The sequence below is a fragment of the Euprymna scolopes genome, chromosome 10 (genome assembly GCF_053919585.1).
Source record: "Euprymna scolopes isolate OS-2025 chromosome 10, ASM5391958v1, whole genome shotgun sequence".
Taxonomy (NCBI): Eukaryota; Metazoa; Mollusca; class Cephalopoda; order Sepiida; family Sepiolidae; genus Euprymna; species Euprymna scolopes.
Window position 1 is genome coordinate 36850602 of NC_136491.1, and position 20440 is coordinate 36871041.

Sequence of the window (20440 nt, forward strand, 5' to 3'; positions counted from 1 at the left end):
GTTTAGTCAGCTTGAAGAACAGTGTTTATCAGTGTATTTGAAAAATACAAACGGTGATGGACACTGTTGATGATGTTAAGTTTGAGAAAACGATTTAAAACTAAAAACACTATACAAAATACTATCAAAAACCCACCGCGTATGTCAGCCTATGTCACAATAACATATAATCAGTAGGTGTCTGACATTGTTTTGTATAGTTTTTAACTGATTTTCCCAAACTTAACGTATTCAACAGAGTCCGCGACCATTCGTCTTTTTCAAATACATAGATAAACACTGCGTTTTTCAGACGATTAAACATTTTACATTAAATAAAAACACTAAAAAAATTATCCAGTTAGATAGAAACGTAATTTACTTTACCTTTGCTTTCATTTATTCGTTTTTGAACAACTTTTTCGAATCTGTGTATAGTAACCCCCCCTTACCCAAATATTAATTAAAAACTCACATTTTTTAATACAATAAAAAAGAAAACTATTTAGCGTTTCAATGGTTTAGCAACTTTCGGCTTAATCCACTGAATGTTGGTCGAGCCCAAGCCATAATTGATGGAAACTCCCGAAGATCCGGATCCAATTCTGCAAGAGTACCATATTTTTTTTATTTTCGCCTTTTTTTTTTTTTACTTTTTGGAGTGGATTGCTGTACTAAGAATATAAGAAACATGCATTTCCTCTTTTTATCAGAATTTTCCATTACACGAAATTAAGCCACAGCAACGCGTGGCAGGGTACAGCTAGTATATATATATATATATATATATATATATATATATATATATATATATATATATATATATATATATATCTTTCTCCTCATTTGTTTAAATACGAGCCACGTCTTGATTGGAATAGATTTAATATCGGTAGGAATCTCTTTAATTATACTATTTTCTTTCGTTGATTTTTTCTGTTCAAGATTTATTTCTAATTCGGACATTGCGTTGAGATTTATACATATTTTTTCTGGAAAAATAACAAAGCAAATAATTAGGCACAAGACCACACAAAACTTAAGGAAGGAGTGGTCTATGGTCAGCCTTAGTCACTGTACTTTTATTAGTCTATGCTAGCCCTAGCTAAAGTTATCGTTAGGGCTAGGACAACAGCATATACTTTTCATTGTTTTGACTCCCAAGTGTGTATTCGTTAATATTTTATATGCTTTTATATAGAGTGATGAATTTCTCGGTTGATTAACTGTGTCTCACTGCGTCGGATATATACTCGAGAGTCAAAATAACGAAGTGAATATGCTGTTGTCATAGCACTAGTTATCATTCAGCACAATACTGCAAATACATCGGGGGTCGACCTACTTAAGGTTCCCTAAATCAGACTTTTTTTAAAAATTAAAATGTATTTGTATCATATAAGAAAAAAATTGTACAGGATAGCCTACTTAAATACGGACAAATAATACGAGAAACCAACCCTCATCTCCAAACTTTAGAAACGTCATAAAATCTATTTGTATATTATAGGTAAAAAGTATCACAGAAATGTAGTAGAGAGGAGAAACATTTTTTTATTGTTTAAATTACTTGTAGCATTGTTTACATTATTTATAGTTTTATATAAGGTGCAGGAAGTGCTCCCCGTTGACATCTATGCATTTATGGGCACGTTTAACAACGTTTGCAGATACTGCTTGTATATCTTCTCTTATTATTCTCCTGATAGCGTTGGTAATGTTCTCCTTTAGTTGGTCTAGATTGTGAGGATTATTTGCATCAACTTTTTGTTTTCAAATTCCCAAAAGATAAAAAAATATGATGACAAGCCTGTGGAACCTGGTGGCCATACACCTTCGCTTATTTTTCTCTCCTCGATAAACATGTCTCGAATTCATGTACGTGATCTGCGAGACGTGTGACATGTAGCACTATCTTGTTGGAAAAGAATTGCATTTTGCTATGTGGTGTCAGTTGGTAAGTAAGAGAAAGATTAGAGACATCGGGCTACTTTAAACTGGGCCGCTTAAATTATAAAAACAGTCGATAAAAGATTAGAGAGAGACAGGTTTCTTTTTAAGTGCGTCGCTTAATCTATTAAATTTTTTTTTATTTAAGATGAGAGAGATTGAGCTACTTTGAAATGGGCTGTTTATCTATAAAAAAATGTTGATAAAATAGTAAATAGATCGGACTACTTTTAAGTGTGCCACCCTGTCGTTAGTTTGCATCGTTGATTCTCAAATACCTATGGAAAATTGTGGTATAAAAATTTAACGTTTACTAGATCTATTTCTGAAGAAGTAAATCACTTTGATTAAGCATATTTATCTGGTTAATTATTTGCGAGATTATTCGTGTCTTTTTTTAATTTTAAATCTAGGAAGCACGATAATAGATAATTTTGACATTCATAATTAACGAAGAAATGAAACCGGTAAAAAAATAAATAAAACAATATACACCGTATATCTTTATACAGAATTACAACTATGCTACTTTTCTCACTAGAGACACTCTTCTTCGTTTAATTTATTTTAACGGGCTCTTTTTATTACTTAGAAATAAAATCAATGTGAAGCCTGTCGAGCTAAAGCGAAAACAATTGATGACCTCATTAAACCCATAGTCGGCGCTCGATAATCGCTGAAAATTGAACATTAACAAAAATACCTATGGAAATAGATCTAATAACTATGACCAATCATAAAAAATGTAATGTTGTATTAATATTCTTTTAATTTTCATTTTTAGAGTTATTATCGCAGTTGGAATGTGGTTCTTAGGAGACCACCATTTTTTTGTTGTTTGGTTCAAACTCGACAGATTTAAACTACTTTTATTTCATTTTATAATACTACCTCTCGTTTGTTCTTGGACCATTTAGCTGTATTGTTAAAATTAATTCTTTTGCACTCTTCCTAGTAAAGAACATATTCAAATGTAGTTGTGTCAAATTTCAAAGTGTTTTTGTGTTAGCTAATTCTATTAATTATGTGTTTTATCTTTTATAACGAGTTTCCATTTGCTATTTACATTTGCTATATACGACATAATCGCGTTGACACACTGGTTCTCGTCAGAGCACCGAAGTTAAGCAACGTTGAGCCTGGTTAGTACCAGATGGGTGACCATTTGGGGATTCTAGGCACTGTATATACTCTTCGCTTATCTCGGCATTTGTTTCCCACCGTCTTGAACCAACACTTCGCTTGTCACCGATATTTAACAATGTCGACTCAGATGTGTGGTCGGAGATTGCGCACCTTCTGCCACAAAAATTTCACGCGCAGGCACCTCTCCGTGGGTATTCATATTCTGTTAAAGACCGAAGGAGCCCTTTTTTTTACATTTGTTATTTACCTGCTTTTCTATTTATATGTTTATGTGTTTTTATTCGTGTTTTTGCTCGCATTTTCTTGCGATTGTGACTTAATAATTTTGTTTCTCTTTCAAAAGTTTGTTACGTAGTCATATTCAGCTTAGCAATGTACGAAAGTTGTTTGGTTCGTTTTTTTTTAAATATGACATTTCTTGCAATATTCATTTTCTCACTGTTTCTTCCGTTTTAAACTCATTTTTTTTAATAATTTATCTATTTCTATTATTTTATCGTCTACGAAATTATAAATACTTACGACTGCTCCTCTCTTTCTAAACTGCGTACATATTAAAGAATAATAGTATCGGTAAAGTGTAGTTCATTGTGTGAAGTCGTTAATGTCTATGGACTCATTTTACTTTGCAATATTATAAAGGACCCAGTTTATATTTGCAGTGATAGTATCAACATTCTATTACTTTTATTAAGCTGTCAATGAGTTCATACAGGGTGAAACGAAAAAAATTGTCGCCCGAGAAATGACAACATGATTCCATTTCCGTTGGATGAAAACCGGTTTTCTTTTTTGTTGCAGAGCATGTATTAATTGGCCAGTTGTGTACAAACCCCAAGAGCGATAGGAGCCATATCGCCTTTTCTAAAAGTGACACAATGTTCACAAACAATATCGGCGATGCGCCGCTGTACAACTCATGCTCTCTACCGATTAAAGTTATGACAACAGGAGCATTGCCAGCGCCCGCAAATGCATCGCTGGATTGCTACAGAATAACAGAAACGTGCTCAGGGTAATGGATACGAAGTTTCCGGCTACGGTTATGGTCTTTGCTGAGGTTTTTACTTAGGCCCACTTCCTGTCACCTCACACCTTCGAAGTCGGTTGAATGTCAGCACTAATACACCTAGATGTGCAGAAAAGTGTGGTGATCCTTGATGTAATCAGGTGGATGCTGGTAGATCCTGGATATTGCAACAAGACGTGGCGCCGGCTCATATCCCAAGACCCAGTTTTGGCTTCAAAAGCGATACGATTTTACACTCTTCTCTACCTGACCCCATAATACCCTGACCTAACCCTACTTGACAACTTCGTTTGTTAATACCTCGAGAACATTACCAACATGACCTCTCACAACATCAAAGCCAGCCTGATCGCCGAGTATTCGAAAAGTTACCACCATACACTTTTATAATTTATTTAAAAAAATATTTAGTCTATAAGTGATACACAGGAATCTAAGATTACCTTAGATTAACATGAAATTTGATGGTACTTCGAAGTTTTCACTCTTCTAGATTAGTTGCAACACCAAGGTTTCAAGATGTCTTTAGTAACGTTTGTTTTTATCTTGTAAACAGACATAACACCTCCAATTTCTTTTCATCTTTTCAAATGTGGGTTTCAAATAGGTTTTCTTATTACATGGCTATTTTAGCGCATTGTAACAGGGTTATATAATGTATTATATAGAGTAAATGCGGTATTTTGGTGGTTTACAAGTGGTATTAAGAACACGTTTAATCATGTAGGAATTGTTAGTAATTACTGTTGTTTTATTTTACTCCAGTTATTCGATGTTATGTAAGCTTTTATTGATTATTTACATTTGAAATTATTCATTCATAAAATTAGTGTTCTGCGTGATACAGGCATAGCCGTTTATGGGTCTCCATTTATTTCTGTACTTCCAGCTATTCATGAATTCATTGTTGCTCGTCATTGTCTAGGATTTCAGAGTGCTTGCTGTCGTCCTCTCTTTCTTCTACCCAGGATATTTTCTATCAAACTAATCTTTTCTATTCAGTTTTTTTTTTTCGATAGACATGGCACGTGAACTTCATCTGTCTTTTTCGTACTGTTCTTATTAGAGACATTTCTGTGTTTGTCATTTCTAATACCTCTTGATTGGCCTTCTTTTCAGGATATCTTTCTAGTATATCTTTAAAATTATCATCAGCAATCAGATTTCAGTTGCACCTAGATTGACCAGCACTCACCATCTTATCTTCGTAGTATTCTGAATTTGGTGTCTATTTTTATGTTTCTGTTTGTCATGATTCATGACATTCTCTAAAAGGCGACTTTAACTGCGGCTATGCGACCTTGTATTTCAGTAGTGCACCTTTCTTCAGATGTGATCAAATGGCATAGATAGTTTAATTATAGAAACTAAATATTGACTCTATAACATATTTTCATTTTCTGACGTCATCCGTTGAAAGAGACCGTAGAATCGACTGTTTCTGACGTGAAATGATAACTTTGTAGCAGGTTACTTTATAAAATTATTGATAAAATTATCCATCATACGTAAGAGAGAGAGAGAGAGTGAGATTTACAAACAGATAGAGTGAGAAAAAGAGAGATAAAGAGAAGAAGACGAGGAAAATGGCACAGAGTGGGAGAGAGAAAGCAATGGAGAGATGGGGAGATAGGAAGAGGGAAGAAAGAGAGAGAGATAGAAGGATAGATAGATAAAGTAAGATAGGTGTGTGATTGAACACTAGCTCTGCTGTTTATTATACTAGTAAAACTCTGACATTATGTTTTTTTTTCTTATGTCTTTTCTTGCTTGAATATATAGATGGTTAGAGGAAATTATGAAAATGGAAACAACGAAAGTCCGTAATAGCAACGGCAGTAACGTAAAAAGGGAGTATGATGATCAAAATAAATGACACAAATGCATTAAAATCGAAAGGGCTAAATTAATAGCGGTGCACATATTTTCATTACCATCAAATAGCAAGAGACAAAATTCAATGCAAATCTGAAATATTTGGCATTTCAACTTGAGGGTTGTGTTCATAATATTAAGTAAAAATTACTATAGAAGAACAAGATATCTTAATTCAAATAAGGACAATTATCAAAATCACTATTGAAAACTGGAGTCTACTGAATGACATAATTACCCTTTATACAAAAAAGTCCAAACAGAGTTTGCTGTAAAATTAAATGACCTCATATCGTCGCAATATTATAATAGTATGATCTTATAGTATTTATGGTAGTAGTCATAGCTTATATTACAATCGATTTTACAGAAAGAAGGCTCTAATATCACTAAAGGTATCTACGAGAGTATTCCTTTTAGTAAAGCCTACTTGTTTTGTTCTCACAAAATGAAGGACTACGAAGATGAGAGCCGTCTAATTCAAACGAGTAACCTTTTATGCTTAAGAATTTATTTTTCTACATAGTCACTGTCATTCTGAATGTACTTTCCCTAATAATTCAATAATTATACCGCCGCGTCTGATCCATGAAAGGTTTTTTTTCATAAAGTGGCTCACCGTGAAATATATATATATATATATATATATATATATATATATATATATATATTAGCATTTCAGCCCGGCGTTGCCCGGGTGTTTGGAGGTGTATGTTGAGCAACCAAAAAAAAAAGCGGTATTTTTTTTAACTTTGACGCCTATTATGACCCCTTAACATGTATTGTTTTGGGCTCAAAGTTAAGTTATATCGATGTACAAGGAACGTATATCTAAAATTTCAACTGTTTAGACCCATAATTGTCGGAGGAGTTTGGTAGAGTTCTCAAAGGTCAAATGGTTGAACTTTGACCTCTTTACAGGCAAAGTTCTGGCCGAAAACCGATCACAAAGATTTTCCAAAATCTCAGTACCCTTTATATCAAAGTTTGAGTCTGTAGGAGTTATTGCGGAAGAAAATGTACACAGACACACACAGACACGTCCACTTTTATAGATATATTGATATATATGCACGAAAAATGTAACTTTCTAGTCATGAATGCGTAAGTTCAGTCATTATAACAGTATAATTTGCAACCCCGTTTCTGATCCATTTTTGCAGAATAAAAATATGAACCATTATTTTAGAACGCCACTCGTGCATATAAGATGAGTCGTATAGTTTACAAGCTTATAATATTTTTTTAACTATTTAATCTAGAGTTTTAAAAAATGGTGATGTTTTTTTCTTCATGGAAATTCAGACAAGGTATCAAGCCAAGAGTTGCGCATGAGAAGGAACATGAAGGTCGAATCAGCTAAAGAAAAAGCAAACCAAAAAGAAAGTCTACCAGCGGCGCTTTTATTTAACTAAATGTTAAACAAGCTAGCGAAAAGATAATTCCTTCGGAAAACCAACAGAGATTTCCTCTGTATTTTCTGCTGTTATATTATTAAGTTGTGAAAGCTTGACTAATCTGTTAGTTAAACGTGATGTAAATGTTTGTTGTTTATTTTTTAATACATTTTATGAGTTAAATATACGCATTCTTTTCAAAACCGACAATGAACCCGGTAACAGTTACAGGATTTAAGAAACAGACAAAACGATTCAGTTGTAGATCTGTATGCGATTAACTTACGATTTAATTACAACAGAAACGGCGGAAGTATTGATGGAAGTTAATTACATTGATTCATTTCACTTGCAATTTGCATAGTTTGATACAAACGGCCATTTAATTATCAAGAGAAGTTGATTTTTTTTTTCATTTTCAATCGGATTTGCACGAAAAAAAATATTCCGCTGTAATGGATGGGAGAAGTTATTAAAGTTGTTTTCTTTTGGTTTTATTCGCGTTCACTTCTAACAAGTCCTGTCGCCATAAAGATTAAGGGGGTTACTATGTTGGACCATGCTTAAGAACGATTAACAGGACGTTGGTTTTCATTACATTTAAGCTTCTGCATGTCAGCACAGTAACTGAAGTAGGTATCAGGAAGAGTATCCCAAAGTCTACCTGCTCGTGGAAAGAAACTATTTGAGTAGAAATTTTTCTGGCATTTAGAAACCTCAAAATGAAAGAGTGTGATTTTATCGCTAAGAAGATTTGTTGGGGAGATGTACGTCGAGGGGATACAACTGTAACGAGTTCAGAGCACATCCCACTAAAATATTCGTAAAACAGCCACAGAGCTGAAACCTTGCGACCACGGGACAAGGGTTGGAGCTTTACCTTTATACGTTACCGTAATGGAACTTTCAATTTGTGAGGTAGGTTTCCTTTTTTTTTGTATTAATTTACTTTGGAAGAACCCGTTTAAAAGCTGGTTAAGAGTAGAGCAATTTGGCTTGGGTAACAAATTTAGACTGGTTAAGAAATAACCCATACTGCTGAGAAAAGGCATTTTTTAGTGTTTAGTAAAGAGTGCAGATATAATTGGGCGAAAAAAAACGAAAAAAAGAGCAAAAGAAAGATAAGTGCAGTTGAAATGCTTATAAATTTAGTCAAACCTGGACAAAATAAATAAATGAATAGAAAATAATGTTTGCAATATATAAGTTTTTTCGATATCAAGACAGGTGGATTGCAAAATTATAGATAGAAAATGGCATAACTTAGCTTAGATGTCCATACACAATTTCAGCCAAATCATTCAGTATTTCCGAAGTCGAACAGTCATGCAGAGAAATATTATATACTAACAGGAAAACTTGACGTTCCTCGGAATTGAATGAGAATCAACGAATGGTTCACTCTCCCATATTTTTTTATTCAAATCAATTTATAGCAATTAATCTATTTGCTCTAGTTTACAACCTACCGCGGTTTCTTGCTGCAATGACTTAACCAAGAATACGTAGTTACATTGCATCTTACAGAACGTACTGTTGATTTATAAAATTATTTTTTATAATGACTTGAATTACAGTTTAATATGCAAAAGTTCATCATGGTTCAATTGTGCTGTAAAAAAACATTCATTCTGAACGCGACCCTCTCATAAAAAAAACTAGTATTGATTTCGTATGCCGGGCACTTTTGCTTGTGTTGTAATCAAACTTCTCTGATGCACTTGTTATCTTAGGTTGTATGAGGCGTTAACTAGTATAGATCGCATGTACCTTACTTCGTCGGTTCTAGTGGATTACTGGTTTTATATAATAGGTGACGACATTCCAATATAAAACCGATCTAAGAACACTGCCAGACACATAAATTGCATAAGTGTGAAATTAAAACAAAACTACAGAACCGTTTCGGAGTCAACATGGAACAAACTCTGTCTATCACTCTCACACATACACAGACAGAGTATCTTTTTATATAATTTATAGGTAGGTATATAGGTAGGTAGGTACATAGATAGATAGATAAATAGATACTTGCGTAATTGAGTTTGGTTTATTACATTATCGCTGGCATTGCCGACAGCGAAAATATTTAAAAGGACCACTATTTTGGAGCCGATTTTTAAAAGTGTATAGGATCTATAATTAAATCTGAGAAAGTGAGAGACATTTTGTGCGACAAATAAAACAGCATAATATGTTCTGAAGCTTACGTTCACGAAAAAGATTGTTTCTATGAGTTTAAAATTGAAGATTACAACAAAAGAAAAAATAAAATTATCGTAAATGTTGTAGAGTCCTTGTGAAAAAACAGGGACTTCATAAGTTGAGGTGTAGAAGAAGCCAGAGTCGATAGTTTAAGGGTCGCAATCACACGATACAGGAAAGCATAAGCAAAACTTATTCGCTTAATTATATAAATTATATCATTCATTACACGTTGGTAATGAGAGTTTATGTTCAGTGTTTTTTATAATAGACTAGCGGGGGTACCCGGCGTTGCCCTGGTGTTTCGAGGTGTGTGTGCTCTTAAATAAAAAATAAATAACATTTTGTGCGAGCGTTACGACGACGTAAGCAATAGTTATTCAGTAGTTAACATTTTCTGCGGGGCAGTTTTTAATGAGGTGAATAACTCGGTTTGTTTGTTTGTTTTTTACCTAACTTTGGGGAAAACCAGCTTCCCCGTTTAATAGGGAAGTGTCTCGAAATGAAAGCAACTGTCAAATATGACGGTTATAAGCCGACATTGACCAAACGTTACATCGCTTTCTGGAGACCACTGGCCGTGGGCCAGGGATTCGAATCAAGTTTCGCTCTTTTTTATACCGAACAACGAAAGCAACACGCGGTGATCCGAAAATTTGGAATATTTAACGTTCCAAACTCGGGTAAATTAAATAGACAGGCGGCCCCTATTGTCAACTCGTAGATATTATTATTTAGACGTGATATAAAAAATCTTAAGAATGAGCGAGCCGACCGAGCAGGCCTCACAAAAAAGCCCTTTGCAGACATACACAAAAAGCGAACATACATACAAACATACAGTTTACCTTTCGTATGTAGAGATAAGGCGTTAAGTGAGAAAGTGGGGAAATATTTCAATGGATGAGTTGGTTAATAGTTGACAGACAGGCGACACGAAGATATTGGAGTAGTTTGTGTGTGCGTGCGTGTGCGCACATGTGCATGTGTGTGTATCCATCATTGTAAGAGTTAGTATGTGTGAGTTGACATGCCAGCAGCCTTAAAGTCTGAGACAGAGGTGTCGAGCATGCTGGTCCGTAAGTTTCGACTCTATGGGTTAACTGCAGAAAACTCTAAATTCTTACATGATGGAAATAACTCTTATGAAGAAGAAAGTTCTCTTATCCAATAAGTTGTTTTTATTCAGGTTGCTGTTTGCGCAAACGATATTGACACAAACGAGTTCTTTTTGTGGCTGAATTATAAATACCGGCTGCTAAAAATACATCCATTAATATTAACATTGCCGTGATTAATACGCGACTACATCAGTTGTATGATATCTTATTAAACTGTATTTTACTTATTGTTTTACGATTGTTGTTACTTTGACGAAAATAAGGATCACTAACATATACGGAATAATCACGATAACACACAGGTTCCCGCTGGATCACCAACGTTAGGCAACCTTGAACCTGGTCAATATTTAATGGATGACCATTTAGGACTTTAAGGTGTTGTATGTGTTCTCTGCTTATCTCTGCATTGTTTTCAATCGTCCTGGGCTTCTTTCCACTGGATCAAAACAGTGCCGATTCAAGAGAGGTGTGGTTCGGGATTGTGCAACCCCTGCCTTACAATTACACGCAATGCTGCCCTTACAGGGGGTATCCTTTGTCTTTCTAGACAAAACGGATGCATCAAAGGATCATTAAACAAAAAACGTTCAACATATTTAGGTTATAGTTTTGAGTCATAAACGCTAGAGAGACTGGTAACGACTTATCAACATCAACAGATTTCTGCAATTATTACGTGATATATTTATTCCTATAGGTATGTATGCATCTGTTAAAAGGAAAACCGAAAATATTTGATAATTCTTAAAATAAGCATCTAACGCCATTGAAAAAAGGAAATAGATTTCAAGACTTTCTTAAGATGTCGGATTTTAACAAAACCATAAAAACCAAATATGTGATACATGGCGTAGAAGTAATGCACCAACTTTGTACACGAGATCGTTATACAAAAGAGTAAACGCAAAATATATTCTTAATTCTTACGTTTGGTTTTGGTTTGAACGATAGGAAACGCACTCTCCTCAGGCCAGAGACGTACCAAGAAGTTTAAAATATTTTCTTCTATGTTTACATTGAAATGAATGATCTTGGAAATATATTAGAATAAAAATGAAACTTTAATGAATATTTAAATAATGTCCGGTCCTTCAGTATTTACTTTGTACTACAACGATTTATTATTATTAGAAGTATCATTCGTGTGTGGGTGCGCGCGCGTGTGTGCATGTGTGTGTGCGTGGGTGCGAGCACGCGCGTGTACTTACTAGAAGGTTCCCTGTACCAGTAATGCCCGCTGAAAGCATATTACAAAATAAGAACAGATTCGCTAAAGGATGAGCTCTCCCCCCCAAAAAAATAAACTACATCGGTTGCTGTGCGACCACAATAGTTCTGTTTTGGGGCGATTACTTTTGTTTGCTGGTTGCCAATCGTTCCGTTTGCAGTTGAACTTACTGGACCATTTACTGAGACTGTCGGTTCCTAGAGTACAGTCTCGGTAATTGGCGGCCATGAGACATATCGACCTCTCTCCCCGACTGATTATCACTGGCAGTGAAGGCTGTATTAAAGCGTTTATTGATGAACCTTGGATGTATGTGAAACTGTCACAGACAATTCCCGGCGTACAGTGTGTGTCGTGGGTGTCCATGAGTGGTTTCTGCATCCATTGAACAGTTCTTAAATGAAGTTGTGGTAGTTAATAACGTTGGCACTGAATTTCTCTGTAAATATGAATCCTGATCTGTATTTGGTATCATTTGAATGTTAAATGAAATCGACTAAGGTTATTTTTAATCCATAAGAGTGACGGGTACTGCTGAGCACTGTTGAACAAACCGCTAGCCTTCACGTATCGGTTAATATCGTCAGTGATGATCAGTTTTCTATTAAAGTAGTTATAATCCCTGCATTGCATGGACGGTGAGTTCCAATTGAATGTAACTGTGTATGCTATGACACAGAATAACAGTAAGAGCAAAAGAATAAACACCTTTCGTAATAAGAATAAGAACTGTAAATATAAAACTACCGATAAAATTAAAATATAAAAAAATAAAAGGAATAATAATAATAATAATAATAATAATAATAATAATAATAATAATAATAATAATAATAATAAGTGTATTTATATAACCTAACACTACAAGTGCTAAATGGATTGCTGGGGACCGCAAATGTATATCCCCTTGAACTCTGACCCCTTGATAGCCAAATTTTCTGCTAACAAGCAATTAAAAATTCACATTCAAATGTTTAGACTGAGCATTAACTGAGATGTCAACCTTTTATAAACTTAAACGCGATTTTGACCCTTTAACATCTATTGTTTAAGGCTCAAATCAAGCTAAAAACAATTGAGCCATATACAAGGAACCTATACCTAAAGTTTCGAGTATTTAAAACCAAAATTCGCGCAGGAGTTTGCTAGAGTTTTCAAATGTCAAATCCTTGAACTTTGACTTCTTTACAACCACATTTCTTGCCGAAAACCGATTAATAAGATTGCCCCAAATCTCAATACGCCTTATGTTAAATCTCGAGTCTGTAAACTGAAAATAGACCGAGTAACTTGGTAGGGAAATATACACAAACCGACAACACATACAGAAAATATCACTTTCTTTAATATATAATATTTCTAGTATTTCAGCCCGGCGTTGCCCGGGTGTTTGGAGGTGTATGTTGAGAAAAAAAGCGATCATTTTTTTTAACTTGGACCCCTATTATGATCCCTTAACATTTATTGTTTTGTGCTCAAATCCAGTTATTAAGGAACATATATCGTAAATGTCAAGTGTTTAGATCCAAAATTTTATCGGAGGAGTTTGGTAGTGTTCTCAAATGTAAAATCGTTGAATTTTGACCCCTTTACATCCAAATTTCTGGCTGAAAACCGATCACAAACATTTTCCCAAACCTCAGTACCTTTTATATCAAATACTGAGTCTGTAGACTTAAAAGTGACAGAGTGATTGCGTAGATAAATGTACACAGACACACACAGAGACACTTTCAATTATATATATATATATTTACATATATATATATATATATATATATATATATATATATGTGTGTGTGTGTGCATGTGTGTGTGTTCTCGTGCCTGTGTATGTACAGCATTACACACATATCAATCTATGTATGTATACATATATGTATTATGGTTTACGCTGATATACTTATTTTGGAATGTGATACTATAAAGTGGGCCTGAGGTGAATTTGAGCCACTAAGTGCTAAGAAGGGGTGGAATAGACAAAGGAAGAGGAAATAGCTTAGAATAAACAAAGAAATCGGAAATATCCTACAATCAACAATAGATAGGAAGTAGAAAACAATAACAATAGAAACCTACTGATAAAAAAGGTAAGGGCAGCTCCGGTAGCCAGGGTGGGTGGGCCACCTGAGAGGCCAAGACAGAGGGGACAATCAGTTGACATCTAGATGCGCTAGACGGCGGATGGAAGTTGGACAGGAAGGGTTGACAACTAGATACGCTTGAAGGTCGATGGGAGTTGATAACGAGTACAGTTGAACAGTTATAGAGTTTACTGTGAAATAGAGACGTGGACAATTTTAGAGTTGACTGTGAAACAGAGATAGACAAGTCCAACAATCAATATGTGAATATTGGCGTTTGTGTTTTTTCGTTTCTTTGTTCATATTTGTACTTTTGTGAAACCACGCGTGTGTCCCAACCGACAGTCGCCAGTAAGAAAATGACGATCCAGCAATGAACGAAATCCACGATACACAACGCTGGGAGTCGGCGATCTGACGAGGGAGATTTGGGTTACAGGAATAATTAATTGATTTTCATATACTTTGTAAAAAATATACATTTTTATTCAAAATAAACAAAGGTGTCTTTTCTACGCTTCATACGTATTCTAACATAGCCTGAAGATATATATATATATATATATATATATATATATATATATATATATATATATATATATATATATATATATATAAATCTGAACCTGTGGGTGTGACTTGTCACGAATAAGCTCCTATATGGTTGACTAATATAGAAAACTGATCACATATAATGATAAAAGGTGTATCGAGACACAGGAATGGGTATGTTTAATCTGGCATAATGATGATTCATTAAAATTGTCGGGTCTGCGTACGCGCCTGCCACAAAGTATGGAAATAAAAAAAAAATTAATTAAAAAAACGTTTACAAGTGTTTTTGATAAGTATATTTAAACTTTAATAGGGATGGTATAATAAAATTGCGGGGTCTGTGTTCGCCCCTGACCTCCATAGAATGGAAATAGACACACACTTTAATAAATGCTTCCCATATGTATCTGCGTAAGTACACTTTAATAATTATGTTTCAGTTTGAAGAAATATAGTATAAAAAAATTATGGGGTGTTCGTTCGTTGTCACAAAGTTTAACAAGGTATTTTAATATAAATCCACAGAATATTGTAATAAATGTTTCAGTGTTAACAGATATCGCATAATAAATTATGGGGTGTATCTATTTTATTTTTACTTTCATCATATTTTGCTTTGGTGTTGATACCCCCAAATTCGAAGCTATCCCTTTACAACCCTTCCTTTTCATAACCTATCATATTTTCATAAATCAGAGTCCATTACTGTAGGTTGTTTTTGAACCCGATCTACAACGGGATCTTTTGCTAGTATATATATATATATATATATATATATATATATATATATATATATATATATATACTTTTTATTTGTTTTTATAAACACATATAAGTATCGCTACACAAATATGAGTATGTGTCAGTCAAAAAGTTATTAAAACTAGACTTAATCAAAGGGTGTTGTTTCCACCAATAACACCCAGATGAATCTCTAGCTATCTATAAACAATTCCTCGAAACATTCTCATGAGTGTATAGCGATACCTAAATGTTTCTGTAAAAGAAAATAAATGTGTATATTTTTTTTTTACTTTGTATTGTATTATCTGGTAAAAAAACTCGTTCTAATTCATTCTCTGAATATTCTCAGTCTGGAACAATAATTACAGTAATTGTATATATATATATATATATATATATATATATAGAGAGAGAGAGAGAGAGAGAGAGAGAGAGAGAGAGAGAGAGAGAGAGAGTGAGAAATGAAAAGGAACAAACCGTATTATGTGTTCATCAACGTTTCGTCTTTATTTCGAGACTTCCTCTGGATGAAATAAAGACGAAACGTTGATGAACACATAATACGGTTTGTTCCTTTTTATTTCTCTATTTTGTCGGAATACTATTTCCATTATTTTCATCATATATATATGTGTGTGTATGTGTGTGTGTGCATGTGTGTGCTAGCTGTTCAGACAGGATTTGCTCTGGCACTATATACTGTTCATAAGTGTATGTGCATATGTATATATATTAAAAAGTTTACCCATGTTCAGTTAACCTACATCTAAAATTTCAAGTGTTAAGACACAAAATTGACGGTAGAGTTTTGTAGAGGTTACAAATGTCAACTTTTTAAACTGTTATCTCTTGGCAGCTAAAGTTTTGCCCAGAAACTGACAAAAACGCTTGCTGCATGCATGAATACACTTTATGTAAAATTTCAAATTTTTAGAAAAAAATTGGCGTTATTTAATTGAGTTATTTGGCAGAGCCCACTTGGGTAAATGTTTAAAAAACATATTTATTGTTTTGGGCTCAGATCAAATTTTAAAAAAGAAATGATTCATGTCCAAGTAACCTACATCTAAAAAAATTACCCAAAATTGGCGGAGGAGTTTTGTAGAATTTTCAAAGGTCAAATCGTTTAACTTTGATCCCCTGATAGCCAAATTTCTGGCTGAAAAATGATTAAAAAGATTTTCATAGATCTCAATACACTTTATGTTAAATCACGAGTCTGTAGACGTAAAAATGGCAGAGTAGGTTGGTAGGGAAATTTACACCCACAGACACACAAAGACAGATTTCACTTTTATAGATATATAGATATTGTCTTTTACTATGATCATTTACTTACCTCGCTGATGTATATCTCTTTTCATTTGTCGTTTATAGTCCTTATCATTTTGTCTATTTATCTCTTATATAACTCTTTATCGCTCTCTCCCATTTTTCTGTTTTACTTCTCTTTATTTCCAATTCTCTCCTGCTCATTAAATTGTCTATGTTTTAACACAGCATGTTTTTCTTCCTTTCTATTAATCTTTTTTTTTTTGTCAACATTTTTTCTAAAACTTCTCTTCCCTTTTTGCCATTCTCATTTTATTTCTTATTCACAGTTTTCCCCCCTTTTTACCCCTTTATTGTTCTGCCTCTTTTTCTCTATTTATCTACCTACACGCTTTTTCTCTTTCTTTCTATCTCTCCCAAACCAATTTTCGTCTGAATTCCTACCTCAACGAATATCTCTTCGTTTCTATGTGAGCTCATTACTATAGTAAAAACGTAAACAAAATGGCTGACAATCTTACACATTTTAAACTTTTTTTTATTTATTATTATTATTATTCGTTGTTGTGCTTCTCGAATTAGTTCACAACTTTTCACAATCTTTGACATTTTTTCCTGTTTTCCTTTAGATTATTTTATTATTTGTCTTCCATTCGAGATCTCTTTTTTCTCACTCTCTCTCTCTCTCTCTCTCTTTCTCTCTCTCTTTCTCTCTTCTTTTTTGTATCTACTTTACTCTATCTTTTTTTGTATACATTTTACTGTATCTCTTTCGGTAGTTTTCCCCGCGAAGCTGTCAAGTCTGTGCGATTGCAAATCGGATTAAACTGATTATTTTCGCTGAGGATTAGCTACTATTTTTATGGCTTAAATATTGGCAAAATTTCGAAAAGTTTCCAATAAAAAAACAGAAATTTCCTTCACGATAAGACATGATTCCAACATTATCACATGATACTGACATTTGTAAAATTGTTATTTATATTTGGTATCAAATTAAAATTCTTGCATATATACAATTATATTATTAATTCAAGTGAATGCTTGTATGCCAATTATTCAGGTTGATAATAAAGATAAATTCATTCATACAATGCTTATGTTAATTTCAATTTCTGCGATGGCGATGATAACCTGATTCTGGTCTCGCAGCTAAAAGTATATACTCAGCATTATCGCATTAAATTATATATATATATATATGTATATATATATATATATATATATATATATATATATATATATATATATACACAGGGTGATTCCCCCCCAAAAAAAACAAAGGGCATTCAATTGTTTTTCTGATCATTTTACAGTCAACGCAGAAAAAAAGGCCGACGACCCTAGATGTGATGTTTTTAATATAATAAACTAGTTATGACCCAAGTTTCATTTCACAAAGAAATGGGGCCTAATTAGAATTGGGGTCCGTTTTTTGGAGTCACCCTGTATATATATATATATATATATATATATATATATATATATATATATATATATATATATTTAAAAGAGTGTAACGATCAACAATTGTGGGGTGTTCAGCGTGTTATTATTTTTTTATTTTTTTAATATTTTCATACCACGTTTCAAGCTTTGTACAACTCTTTTAAGATATATATGTAAAATTATTAGATTAGATGTAAAATGCTCTCCAGAATAACATTTACACCCTTCACTTAAAAAAACCTTTATATAAAAATATATCTGAAGAGAGCCGTACAAAGCTTAAAATGCGTTATATTAATATGTTATACTAAAAACTGATAAAACGCTAAAAACCCCAAAATTGTTGATGGCTACCCTCTTTTAAATATACCTTTTTTCTCTCCTTGGAACCACTCAACCATCACTTAAAATAATATATATATATATATATATGTGTGTGTGTGTGGGGGGGGGTTGGTGGGGGTAGGTATATATATATATATATGTATATATATATATATATATATATATATATATATATAGTGAAAGTTTACTGAGATTAGAAACAAATATTGATAGTTCATAGATTCAGAATTTATGTAGCGCAAATTGTATTCATATGCTGTGATAATTAGGGAGTCTGGGTCGATTATTTAATGAATGTGATTATTCATATGTCAAAAAAATCGTCATTAAAAATTCCCTGCTGATTTGTAAACTTAACAGTTCATGGATAAGTAACAAACAAATCCATTTAAGGTGTATGATGTCATTGTAGAAAAGTTCAGTGAAAAATGTAATAAGTTTATACATTTGTTTGCAATGGCCGTAATTCAGCAACGACACTGAAAGAGTTTCAAGGCGTGTGTGTATCGCCGTTTGTAGGTTGTGTATTTCATTTTATTTCTCTCAAAGTTCTCGGATATCAAGGGGCCCCGTTTTATCTAATGCTTGATCTCTACATGGGATACATTGATATTCAATTATTCCATTAAAGTTCTCATTCATCTTTAAAACATTGAGTTAGTAACTAAATTGAGAACAAAATTTTCCTTTCCTTATTTGACCATTTAAATGTGTTATAGTATATCTTTCTTGCTGTCTATTAGTCTTACTGGATTCCAGGACAATCATTTATCTAGTCTGGTGGAGTGACCAGCTTCATGCTGTTATTTGGAGTAACATGACTTGGCTAGAGTATTTTTGCCACATCTGAGCTAGCGCATTGACCACTACTCTCGAACTCCTACACAGGGTAAAAAAAACGGGTATCAGATCTAATAGGTCCTGCACTATCGACCGTGCTGAAACCTCTGTACCATTGCCGCAGTATTGTATCCATGTGTCTGTATTACAAGTACTTCAATGGAATTTGCTCTGATAATTTCATAGCACATATCCCCGCTTTACGTACAATTATCAAAAAAATAGCTAACACTTGATCTGTGAATGTAATTTCCACCACTCTTTCTCTGTGCTTAAACCTAAACGTAGATTCCATGAACAAAGATTCTTTCTTAGAACTGCACGCCTATGGACTTGTCTTCCGTTTTCATGCTTTCCATCTGACTACAATATGGTTGTCTTCAAGTCTAAGGTAAACAGATTTTTGGTGAGCCGTTCAATATAATTAACAAATTTACCGAATTTCCATCACTAACGATTACCATATTGTCCAATTACTACTGTACAATCTTTAACCCTTATCCTCGGGTGATTTCTTGGCTTTGATAAGTGGTGATACCTTTGTAAAAAAAGTGATACACAGATATTCGAATATTCCATTTATACTCCCCTTTACCTCTCAAAAACTGAGTTAGTAAAAATTTGGGAACATAATTCTTCTCTCCTTAAATGATCACATGCTAAGGTATATCTTTCTTGCGGTATCTTAGACTTAGAGTATGTCGAAGCCACCTAGTCTGTTGGACTATCGGGGTTCCTGTTATTACTTGAGGTAACATCACGTGGAGAAATTGCACTATGACTCGTAAAAGTCAGTGTAGGTTGACCATAGCGAGGACATCTTATTTGTGCTACGAATACTATGTGATTTTGAATAATTAACCAGCGTTTATTTGTAAGGAAAATTATATTTATGCCAGGTTGCCCGGATAAAGCCCTGAACAGAGAGATCTCAGACAGTTAAGGTTAGTGTTTAGTCGGGTTTTAAGTTCTCTCTGGCATCCAAATTTAAAGTGAGTCGTGAATTGTATTATTAGCTTTCCTAACGCCTGATAGAGAGACAAGAGAATATTGATATTTAGCAGACCGTGACTGCGAGTATTATGTATAAATAACGCAAGGGCAGACGGATAACCCAACCTTAAAAATAAGCGCAGTTTAACACATAAAACTATATTTACGGATGTGTAGAAAAGATCAAATTTGAGTAAAACTAAATTCCAATTTTTCTGCATAAC

At 33.7% G+C, this 20440-nt stretch overlaps 1 protein-coding gene and 1 pseudogene across 2 annotated transcripts in view; both read left to right on the forward strand.

The window, feature by feature from the left end:
- The window catches only part of LOC145285923 (guanylate cyclase 32E-like), a 1316276-nt gene that overhangs the window by 994655 nt on the left and 301181 nt on the right, over nt 1-20440 (forward strand). The gene's annotated exons all lie outside the window — the stretch shown is intronic.
- LOC145286601 (5S ribosomal RNA) lies at nt 3003-3119 on the forward strand (annotated as a pseudogene).